A 13364-nucleotide genomic window follows, 5' to 3' on the forward strand; every position below is an offset into this window, starting at 1 on the left:
TGGTGTATTATGGACATCTCTCTCCTTAGAGACCTTCCGCAGTCAAAACAGTCATCTCCCAGGTGGTGGACGTGTCTCAGACATAGTACCTAGCATATTCCTGGAAATTCAAATACCTGGGCTAATCCCCTTTTCCTCTCCAACTTTAGACTTTTGTTTGTCCTGATCTGGATAACTGGGTTTCAGCAGACATAGGGTGCGTTCCGAAAGTCATAACGAAACGAACGAATCCAACGAAAGTAACTGGGCTAGTGAACCTGGTGAAACCAGTTATTTTACAGACTTATGGGACGCTCTAGACGAAAGCGCAGGCGCAGCGTTTTGTTTAGAGAAAGTTTCCGAAAGGCATCCAGCGGAAGGCATTTCCTTCTGACAAATAAACTCTACTGCGGATATTGTTACTCATTTTAATCACATTGTAAGAACAGTTGAGGCACACTCATCTTGTGCATGTTGCTTCATATCGCTCTCTGTTAAAATTATAATACAATTCCCGAACTAGTGCAGTTTGAAGCCATCATGCACCCGCGGTGTCTGCAGGCAGCAGACGATTCTCACTGAACAAACCAGTCTCCTGGCCCGTGCGTTTGGTGAATCTCGTTCTTGCACGAGACGCACGGAATGCGACTTTTGGGACAGCATAATGAACCTCACGAAACGCACGGATGCACTTATGGAATGGCCAGTTGCCATAACTCGTTTTACGCGTTAAACTCGTGCGACTTTCGGAACGGGCCCATGTTTCGACACAGGGACGCGGCAGGGGAATAATGTTCTTTAAACGACAAATGATGGCAGGTACTTTCTGGAACATGTAGTGATGGATTTTCCTCCAAGCCAATGGATAGAACTATGCAATTCCTTTTTTTTAAAAAAAAAAAAATCATTTGCCGAAAGTATGTCGAAAGCAAAGTCACGTCGGAATATCATTGTACTGAAGTCAATCACCTGATATAGAAGCAAGAGACTGGGTAGTTATCATTCTCTCCATACATTTCGTTTATAAATGTTTATTCTCTTTGTTAAAGGACAAAAAAGAGACGAGATTGGTTTTACATTACAGCTTTACTGTTAGTTTTAGACGTCGTGTCCGGCCGGGGCTGATAAATCGCCAATTATTCTTGTGTTCACGGATGATTTAATGTTACTTTGGGAAGAGTAATCCCTTAGCACTGGCGGTTTCAGGATTCGTGAACACTTGTGGAATGCTAATTTCGAACCATGTCTCCAAGTCATGAAGGGCCTACAGGTAGTACACAAGTGTATTGCGTATGCAGATGACTTATTGCTGGTGATAACTGGAAATTCCAGACGGGAGATTGAATCACGCACTTCTACTGCTCTTAATAGATTGACGCAATGGTGTAACAAAGCCAAATTGGATCTTTCTGCGAATAAAACCAACTATGTTTTACTAAAAGGAAAATTAAGTTTTAACAGAAACCCTACAATTAAAATAAATAATAATTCCATCAAAAGAGTGAAGGAAGTAAAATATCTCGGAGTCACTCTCTACGAGGGGCTGCTTTTCAAGAGGCACATCGAAACCATTACCTCTAAAGCAGAACTAATAATGAACAAGGTGGCCACGATAGCCTCCAACAAATTCCATCTGCCACCCTCAACTTGGAAAACGTACTTGGTCTCCATTTATGACTCGATAGTATCGTATGGTGCATCTGCGTGGGCATCGACATCCCTGGGGAAATCGACATACGTGCATAGACTCAGATCGTCGCAGAGAAAGGTTCTGCTCAGGCTAACCGGGGCGTTCAGAACAACATCTACCGAAGCCTTGCTCACAGTAACGGGCACCTTGCCGTTGGATTACATTATAAAGCTCCGGGCCCTTTCCTACTTTTTCAGGAAGGGCAACGAAAGAAAGATAACCGAGATGCTAGGAAACTTCTACCCAACATTCCGTGACATAAAGCATAGAGTAAGAGAGGATTGGCAGAGGGAATGGAGCTCTTCCGAGAAGGGTAGGAGACTCTACCAGTTCATGCCGAACACGAACGAGCCTTTGGTGCATAAAAACAAGGGGTTCTCAAGGGGCTTGATCCATTTTCTCACGGGCCACGGCCCATACGGCACCCATCTTTTAAAAACGGAGAGACGAGACAACGATCTCTGCAGGTCCTGCACGACGGAAATCGACACCCCAGAGCACAAGGTATTTTTCTGCCAAACTTCGGACGAAATTATCATCGTAGCGAGGCGGGAACTTCCCCACACGGACGTCTACAATCTGCTAAGGAGTCCACATTTTGATAAACTAAATGCTCTGGCAGACACGGTGTCCGATGCGAAGCTGAAGATATTCATGCGAGATAATCGCCGGCGACCTTTTGCCCCCCTGCCACGCCCAGCCCCCGCCGAAACACCAAGAAGGAATCCGAGGAGAGGAATCCCTGCGCCCCCTCCCGAGCCCCTCCCGAAGAGGAGTCGCCGGAGGGTGCGTCGGGGCGTCGCTGCTGCGATGTCGCCGCTGGACGAAGGAGGCGGCCGAGAGAAGAAGAATCCACCCACCCCGCACGCCTGGGGAGCGACACAGGAAGTACATGAGACGGATGGAACGGCGTTAGGAGGAACAGCAGTGTTAAGTAAATGATCTCAGCTCGATCCCCAGGGAGGACCAAAAAATGCTAAAGAAACAAATTTAAAAAAATAATTTTTAATTTACTTAAGAAAGCTTATCTGATCAAATTAGATCAAATAAATGAATCACCGCTGGAAGCCAGTGGACTCCCTGGGAGTTGAGCTCGGGACTGAGATTAGAATTACAATTTAAGATTATAATTTAACAACATCTAATATATGTATGTTCATTGCGTTCAATTAACTTACACAAGTTGTACGCTTAGCATGGTTAAACATATTCTATTTTTCTTATGTAATATATTAATGTTTATATTTCTTGTACTTTAAACATATATAATTTTAACAGGTGAAGGTAATAAAGGGATATTTTTAGTTTCATAAACATTAATCACTCCCGTTACATTGATTAAATAATTAAATAATAATGTAATAAAACAAAAAGTTATGACCCCTGGTAGTGAGACGGGCGTGATAGGATGCCATTTTATAATGTAGAGAAGCAACGACAATAAAGCATCGTTCTTCACACGGACATTGCTCCTTGTCCGTCGTGATCCATTGTCCCCTCCCTGGAATGCAGACGCTGCACTCTTGCATGGACGTGTGCCAGATCAGCAGTTGTGCACGCGGCGGTAACGACCCTAAAGAATTTAAATACAAATACAAATATCACACTCCAAAATTTTAATTTTATCTCTTCTTTCTAATTAATGAATAGCAATCAGTGTGGGCGCAGGATGCGGCCTTTCTTTGGGCTCCCTGCTCTGGTATGCCAGACTGGGGTTCTGGACTTGTGAATTGGGTTCTGTGGGTTTGATGAGGAAAATGATCTTGTACATCAAACCGCTCTGGAATGCCGGAACGGAATCTTCTGCGACTCCAATATTATGCATGCTTGTCTCACTGCCAGGGAAACGTTATCGAGAATGTTATTGAAGATGTTCTTCATGATGTTGTTGAAATAATATTATTAATATTGTTATGTAATGTAATGTCATGTCATCTGTTCTGGATTCCAGAACAGAAATAATATCACATAAAGTATTGTATACATCAATTATATCATGTATATATTCCTTGTATAACATTACAATTTATTATTATTATACCTATTTTAAAATGCAAATAGTAATAAATAGAGGAAATAAAGTCGGGGGAACCGTCAAATTCGGAGCAACTGACGTCCTGGTATATTTTTAGGAACCAGGACAATAAGACCATACCCTCGAATGTAGGCGGGAGGAGCCGGGCTTACTTCGGGGGTTCCCCCCTTATTACATGTATTGAATAGCTGTATATTTGTGTATGATTGTTGCTTATAGTTGATAATTGTCTAAATTATATGATAATGCAAATTCAGTATGTAATGTAATAATGTAATAAAGGGAATTATTATTCGTGAACAAGGGTACGATAAGCAAAACAGCGACCCCCTGTACTTATACAGAATGAAAATTGATTACACAGTTTCACACAGTCTTTTATATATTACAATACCTTTACCAATTGACGTGACTAATGTACAATTTACTGCAAAAGCGAAGCAAGTGCAAAAGCAAACCTATTTTTGCGTAAGTGCTTAACCTAGTTTTGTTCACATTGAATTTCAATACATTTAAAATTTCCTGCTTTTCCGTTGATCCATTGATAATTTTGTACAATAGAGTTTGCTCGTGGATTTCTCTTCTAGTAGAATCTAAATTTTTTCTAGCAATTTTATTTGTACTTAGTATCTGTATGACGATTTTAATAATACAGTATAATTAACGTAAGAACGTTTTGAAGTATACAGCACTAGTAAAAAGGATCCCATATTATACAGGCATTTCTATATGCGCCTAACTAAACTATTAACATTTAATTAGTCATATTTAATAACTAAATAATATATTGATTGCTTGAGTTGGTGTTTTGAATCCACTTTATGCACAGTAAGGCTAATCGTGACTGGGCCTACAGTTTAAAGTGGGATCCGAACAACTATATGCCTCCACCGGTATCAAAGCCGGGACCCTTTGATTACAAGGCTACGACGCAACCAGTGCGCCATCGAGGAGGCACTATAATAATATAATTAATAACAATATAATTAATGTCTCTTTATTGTTAATGTCGTTTGTATTTCTTATAATAAAACCAAGTAAGTACGAGGTATTACATACAATATTTTTTCAATATGTGTTCCGAAAGACGAAAGTCAACTTATGATCGATCATTGATTTCTGTCCTTTCCAAAATATTACCATCCACCTTACACTCTAAGCAGACGAAATCTACCTTTCTCTTGTGGCGCCGGTAAGGTTTATCTAACTTTCCTCTATTTGTACTGAATTGTTTGTACATGTTAAAAAAACAAGGTTAACATTTGAGTTTACAAAAGAAGCCTACAAGGGCCCTACGATCTGAATCTATCAATGCAATGCGAAATATAAACATTTTTGCACAAGTTTTGTTCAACAAACATCATCAATAATTCCTCGAGTTGATCTTGTGTCATGGTGGATCTTTTTTTTGATTTCACCAAGGTCAACTTCGAGAAACTTCTCTCTACGCTGGCTGTCGAAATGGTGTGTTTCATTAAAAATGGACATTTCACTTGCTCGCTTCAACAATAATATAAGAAAATCAGACATTTAAATGCTAAATTCGAAGTCAAGTTCTCGCATCTAGGTTTTTCTCACATAACACATATTATCACAGATCAATTGTGTCTGGTGCGCATACAATATCATTTATTAAACCTTAAGTTATTGAGAGACAATCAAACCATGTAACCTGTTGCCCCTGCGAAGAAAAGTTAAAGAAATGCATAATAATTTTTGCAAACATCTTCCCCATTAGCTACTGTGTTAATCCTGAAAATTAAGATTTTTGGTCCTACGTATATACATACGAGGGTCACTATTTATATTTTGAGCCTTGGCAACACTGATTGAAGTTAGGCGCGATTTGACGTTTGCACGGAATCGTCTGGCATTATTGACCATAACGTACTTCAAATGTTTTGTCAATAGCTTCATTTGTGTTGTTTATGTTGCCTTGGAGATTGCGCGACAACAATAAAATGGAATTAACTCGTGAACATTTTTTACGATTTTCGACGTGGATTATCAAGACAAGAGTGCATTGATCAACTTACTTCCACATTTGGCGATGAAGCCCCATCCTTTGCCACTGTGAAACGCTGGTATAACGAATTTAATCGTGGCCGCCATTCGCTCACCGACGAGATTCGCGAAGGTCGTCCAAAATCAGTTGTTGTTCAAGAAAACATTGATGCTGTGCAAAACCTAATACTGCAAGATCGTCATGTGACATACTGTGAGATTGAGGCAATCATAGGCATTAGTTCCACCAGCATATATAAAATATTACGTGATCATTTAGCTGTGAGAAAGGTATGTTCTCGTTGGATCCCACACAATTTGACAAAAACTCAAAAAGACGCTCGCGTCAATTGGTGCAAACAAATGCTCAATAAATACAATCGTGGTGCTTCAAAAGACGTATATAAGATTGTAACAGGTGACGAATCATGGATATATGCATATGAGCCGGAACGTAAACAGCAGTCGACTGTGTGGGTGTTTCAAGATGAACCCAATCCAACAAAAGTTGTTCGCCCTCGAAGCACATCGAAACAAATGGTCGCCTGTTTTTTCGGGAAAACTGTTCATGTGGCAACTGTGCCTTTAGAGGAACGTAGAACGGTCAACTCTGAATGGTACACAACAATTTGTTTGCCAGAGGTCTTCGGTCAAATATGGAAAACAAACAAACGCCGTCGGATCATTCTTCATCAAGACAATGCCAGCTGTCACACATCTCGTCTAACAACCGACTTTATGAACAGTCAAAAAATCGAATTGATGGGAGTAGTATAAAATATGATATAACCAGGACAGGAAAGTATGAACCCCCCTCAAGCAGATTTGGCTACACTTAAAACAAGCTCAACATGCCCATATGAGCTTTTTGCTCAAGTGTGGAACCCTGCCTAATCCAAGATTTTTGTAAAAATGCCCTCATGGATTCCATGAGAAAGTATGACCCCCCTCAGATTGATTTGCCTACACTTATAAAAGGCACTTCTGTGAGATTGTTGTCCATAAACTTGTCAAAAATATGCCCCTCTTGATATTTTTTTTACCACACTTAAAACTAAGCCACCCACACCAATATACACACCCACACCCACCCACACCCACCCACACACACCCACACCCACCCACACCCACCCACACCCACACATATTTACTTCCGGTTCACTTCCGGTTCACTTCCGGTCCACTTCCGGTTCACTTCCGGTTCACTTCCGGTCCACTTCCGGTCCACTTCCGGTTCACTTCCGGTCCACTTCCGGTCCACTTCCGGTCCACTTCCGGTCTACTTCCGGTTTGTCGCAGAGACCCTCTAGAATTGCTCCGTGACTCTCATTTCTCACATCATAAACATATGATTTTTCTCCTATGAGAATAACACTACATATGGTGTCATCAGGTAATGCTTCATGGAATTCACAGATAATTTTAATATTTGTCCTGTCATTCACCACAACTTGTTTCCTTTTTGAAGTGTTGATTACAAACATGGGTCTCTGTGCTTTGAATTCATCTGGAGTGTAATACATGTCAGTATTGCCAGTAGTGACTCTTTTGAAAGCCGAAAATGCTTCATATAATTTGAGGAAATCATCCTTGGACATGTCTAAATTGTAATTTTCTCTAGGAAAGACCTCATTTCTGCCATTTTTAAGATATATGTTCTTGATGTTGCAGTTATCAAATTTGCTTGAATTTTTTTCCTGATTGTTGTGTCTTCCAGTCTGAAACAATACCACTACAAAATCAGGCATGTCATATTGTATACTGGAGAATGAATTTGTAGCATCAAACTCATAATATGTACCAGATGCAGGCTTCTGTACACATTGATATGTATAAAATTGCAGAGGAATCTGTGGATTTTTTATTATATCTGCTTTGTATTTAAGAGCATAACTGGCTTCATATTCAACAACAGGGATTCTTAACTCCATAGTCTGAATAATGCATTTGCCCTCATCAGGTAGGGTATTAGGCAGAGCTTCCCCTGTAGGGTTTATTGCACTGTACCTCATCAAAGCATTGTTATCATTGGCAGCTCTTCTAAATGTGATTCTTAAACCACCCTTCCACATAATATCTTTGTAATCTGAGAAGAATCCTGGCAATAGGCGCATTGGGAACAGTACTGTGTGGTTCTTAGATAATATCTTATCACCAGCCTCAAATCCACCTATTTTGTAGTAAGAAGCCTCGGTTTTGGATAATTTTAATGTGGCCAAAGCTGTGGAGGTAATGCCGGGATAATCCACTCTGTTTATAACAACGCCATGCTTTCTGACCTCAATTTCAGAGAATAGATGCGGCTCAAAATTATCTACAAGTCTTATATTTGAATTTGCCGGATAATCTGTACCATCGAGCTTTACAACATCAAATTTGATGTATAGATCTGCTCTGTGGGGGTGTATAAAGCCATCCCCTACATCAAGATCAACCTCAATCTCTGTGTTGGGTTGATTTAAATTTGCAAATGTCCTCCTGTTTGGGGGGAATGATTGTAGCTCATAACTCTCAATATTTTCCATTTTTTTTTCTTGTATGTATTTTTATTTAAATATTAATCTCTATGATTGCAGTTGTTGTGGCTCCAGCAAAATCAACTAATTCTTCTTTTTCATTAGTGACCATCAATTCAATATAATCTATTCTATTATGGCACACAGGAAAATATAATGTTGGGGATGGATTGTAGATGATGGGCTCCATAAATTCAGAATTAGGTTTGAATGTTGCAATGATGCCGGTTTGTTTGTGAGTGCCTATGCCATTTGATTTGGTGATCATACCCTCAGCCACATTACAGTGAATATTCAGAGTCTCTATGGCCAAGAATTTAGGTATATTAATAGCAGTGTGTTTGATGCCTGGTTCAAGTTTTGTGTTGTTCTCAAATCCTAACAGCTCTCCTATAGTACCCAGATTCACTGTTTCTGTAGCAGATACAATCTCTACTCTGTGAGTGACAGAATTTTGACTTAACACTACACCTCTGGGTAATTGAGCATTTAGAGTGGAGAGATTATACTGCCCTGGAGTAATGACAATTTTTTGATCCCCAACTGCAATTGTGTTGTTGTGGTGTGTAATATTAGGAATCAAGTACATGCCGTAAAATGCTCTGAGAGCTATTGTTTTGGGATACACTATATCATCATGCAATTTGAGTTTCAATATTGAATTTTGGCTGGTGAGATGGAATACTCCCATGATGTTTTAAATACCACAAGGCTTTTTGAAAATTTTCAATTGATGGTTTATTTATTCGAGACATATATCTAAGAACAGATAAACACAAATGTCCGCAATTAACATCTTTGAAGTTTTGAACACGGGCATTATTGTAATAAAGATTAGCTGAATTTAGATATTTTATTAAATTTTCAGGCGGAACACCTCCAAATGAATCAAACACAAATGCCTCATTTTTTAAATATTTAAGATAACAGATCCAGTGAGTGCCCTGATTTTTGTACTCATCCAAATTAACAATGCCACACTCTTTGTTGAGTGGTTGTTCCGGTAAAGAATCAGACATGTACACACCTCTAAAATTTTTGATGCCCAGTGGCTTGATTAAAGCTTCAATATCTTGGTTCGTAAGTGGCTCTTGTTTTTTTTAAACTTATTCATGGCTCTCTTAACACCTTTGCCTTGTTTCTCCATTGCCAGGTTATGGCGCCTCTGCTCATCTAATTCTGCCTTATTCTTCTTGGCATCTATTACTGTTTTTGCTATGGCGGCTGATCCCCCAGCCAAGCTCCCAACAGCCCCGAGAGCAGCTAAGATGGCAGGGATGGTAAATATGAATCCCCCCACATGTGATTTTTTTCTTGATTGCTGTAATTTTTTTAATTGGGGGGTACTAAGCAACAATTTCATACCATGCCCCTTTGCAATACAAGAGCTTTTTTTCTTGCGTTGCTTTTTGGTCAAAAGGCTATCAATAGGCCCAAGAGATTTGAGACCTGCATAAGGTATTTGATACATAACACCCTTGGCCTTCATTGTAGGTTTATTATATACATATTCACAACCCCCACCCCAATTTTTGTTTGGTATTCATAGCTATGGTGGTTCCCAATGCTGCTATTTTTTCACTCAAAGATGCATCTTTGCTTACAAACCTACCAAATGCAGCCTCTTCTAATTTCTTGTCTGCAACATGTCTTTTGTCAAGATCAGAATGTGTGTTGTATGCTATGTCATGGTCTCTGCAAGCAGCATCTAGAGGATTAACACCAGGATCACCTCTGTTTAATCTATGGTCCAATTTTGTACCTGGACCACAATACTGATAGCCTGGAATGTGTAGTTCAAATGGCAGCTTGTTAATAATGTCATTAACGAGGCCCCGACCCTCAGAAATATTCCAAAATTTAGGTGGTAGAGTATTAATAATTTTTATGAGATATCCAATCCCCTTAGTGTCATTCACTATAAAATTAGACAATTTGGTGCTTATCATGTCCATAATTCCAACCTTTTCATTGTAAAAATTGTGGTTCCCAGCATTTTCCTCCCCAGCTATCACCAATAACCTATCTACAAGTTTCCTGACATCATCAACCCACACAAATTCTTTAGGCAGGGTGTTGTATTGTTTGATCCCACTGCCAGTCTTGATCTGTGACCATATGGGCTTGATCAAATTATTGTATTTTGCTCCACTGCTGGACTTGACTCTTTTTTGTGTGGGATCATTGTTCTGGTATAGAGCATCTGATTTTATTAATATTCTTTGTAATATTCATAATCTTCATCTGTATAGCTGCCAGGCCTTTTCCGAGTCATCAGTTCCCACAATCCAGGTGTGCCGGGGTACTTAACAAAAGCACCTTTTTCTCCGAGACGAGATTCTGAATATACAATCAGATCATCCCCCATAAATGTTACTCTGAAATTGCCAATTCTATGTATGATGCTCCCATCAAGCTCTGTGTCAGCATATAAGCCAAACACCTCATCTTTATTGTCTTTAGGTGTTGTTAAATATTTTTGAGCAAGAAGACCCAATTCAATAGGATCCTGAGTAGCTTCAATTCTTCTAGGAGCAATAGGACTAGGTGTATGAATACTGGAAAGTGGGGTGAATGGATAATCTAATATGTTTCTTGCAGCTACAGGTACAAGCTCTGTGATCAAATCTTGATTTTGCTCTGTAACAGTTTTAATATTTTTACCTAAATTATTAATAGCATCAATTACAGGCTGTTCTGTTTGTTTGTGTTTTTCATAAATTCCCCGGTTCTCTGATTTCCATCCCTTAAATCTTTTTACAAGATAATCTCTTAACTTAAGATCATCAATTATTGGCCTTTTCATGGTTATTTATATACGTCTCAACGTCTAGAAAATTGTTGATTTTATTTCTGTATTTGCCACTATTGGGTGTTCTTGTCATATCAATTGTGACAAACCCATAACTGTCCTGGTTCCAGCACCTGCTGCAAAACTTGGAAAAATCATTGTAGCTCAGGTCCCCACCTACATATTCATCATGTATATGTTTGAGGTTGGTATGGTCTTGATGAAACACACATATAAAATTGCTGTTGTCTCGGATCAGCTGCTTCGGAATTTTAGAAAAAGTCTGTGCCAGGTAGAAGCAATCAATGTTTTTGTGTCGGCCCTGTGTAAAATAATTCCAAACCTTGTTTTGATTATCCAGTATAATGTCATCAAACACAACAACAGAATTATCGAGACAGTCATGAAGTGGCTTAACATCTGGTTCAAAAGTGGCTATATCCAATCCATCATATAGCTTCATCAGCTGCTGATATTTTAATTGTTCCAAGCTCTTAGAGAAGATATACAAGTGCCTGTTTTTCCAGTCTAACCAGTTGGGGGCCAATAAAAAATTATCAACCATTAGTGTAGTTTTACCACAAGCAGATGGCCCAACAATAAGACACCTAATATTATCAGGCAGCAAGTTGCCATTTCTCTTATTCTGTTGTTCAGGTTCTGGCAGCCTCTTTATAACATCCCAGGTGTTCATATTATCACTTTGTTTGCATCGATCCAGCTGTTTTCCGGATGACCCAGCCATTTGACAAGTAACTTGTTGCCTTTTCTGCGGATGATTTTTTCTATGAGATATGTGTCAGGCTGTTTAGTTTTGCTGAGTTCTTGTTCATAGAACCTGCCTTTGAGAATTTCTCCTCGGTGATCCTTTATTATATATGTGTTAAGGGTCCCGGGTTTAACTTGAACCACTGTAAATAATTCAGTGCTCCAGTTTCTGGTAAAGCCTCTTTTGAATAAGTGCTTATATTTGCTGATTCTTACTTGATCACCCACCCTGTATTTGGCCTTTCTTGTTGTTGGCTGGTATTTAGGATAATAAACAGTGCTGATCAATTTTTGCTCATCAGATGAAGTTACTTCAGAGGGTTTCATGTTGATTGTGGAATGGACCGAGTTGTTATATTTTTGTAGAAGTTCTGGAAGAATATTAATCCATTTATAATTACCTTGCAGGGTAAATTGTTTATACATAAGATTTTTTAAGGTTCTGTTGAATCTCTCTACAATTGAGGCTTTGAGATCACTGTAACTCGAATAATGTTGTATTGACCGGCTTTTAATAAATTGTTGAAACACTGAATTATAAAATTCTTTGCCATTATCTGTTTGCAAATAGCGCGGGGATCTTCCACTCTGATTGATGATTGTTCTGATGGCTTCTGTAACACATTTTCCAGTCTTGGATTTGAGTGGCACAGCCCAGGCAAATTTTGAAAATGTATCTATGACAGTAAGTAGATACTTGTAGCCCTTGTTGATTTTGTCTAAGTTTTTCAACTGTCCACTTGCCATCTCAATCAAGTCGCTTTGCCATAAATCATCTATGCCCTTTGTGACTACTGGGAGCCTCTTATAATTATGTCTGGCCTGTCTGTGTAATTCATCAACAATAATTTGTCTAGACATAATATGTAAACAAGAATATTGCAACTATGGGGTGTTCAGCAGCTGAAACTGCAGGATTTTCTAAATATAATTTGTCTCCAATATGTATTTTAAATTCCAAAGTGCCATCATCTTCAGTATAGGCTGTTTCTAATGTATTGGGGTCTGTAAAATCCTCCAATTCTACACTAGTGATTTTTACTTTGTTATCAGCATTTGTTATTGATAAGGTAGGGTAGTGGTGTGCCTGTGGCTGATGCCAATATTTGATCTTGATTGGTCTCAATGTGCCCCCAACAAAAAACTGATAATAAAATTGTGCAGGGGACAGCATATATATTTTGCCACCTGGTGTAAATGGTGAATCATATTCTTTGTTGGGGATGCTGTACAATTCAAGAATTACTGTATGTTTTGGATTCTCGATTATGCCTGTTATTTCTTTTTCTGCTGTGAGCAATCTGCTTGTTACAGATTCAAGGTGCTCATTGATGGTCCTAACAACATCATCATGGCCTGGCTTGATTTTTATGTCCACAGCAAGTTTTTTGTATTGTTGCACAATTTCTTGAAGCTGGGTGGCAAAAACAGACAGAGCATTTGCTTGATTGGATTCCATGGTCCCTAGCTGTTGCTTGATATTAGCTACAATTTGCTGTAAATTTTCAACAACTGCCAATTTTGAATTTTGAGCAGTAAGATCATGGACCTGTCTTCTGATATCCTCAAACAGGGCATGCA

The sequence above is a fragment of the Lepisma saccharinum genome, chromosome 23, assembly GCF_977018435.1.
Source record: "Lepisma saccharinum chromosome 23, izLepSacc3.1, whole genome shotgun sequence".
Classification (NCBI taxonomy): domain Eukaryota; kingdom Metazoa; phylum Arthropoda; class Insecta; order Zygentoma; family Lepismatidae; genus Lepisma; species Lepisma saccharinum.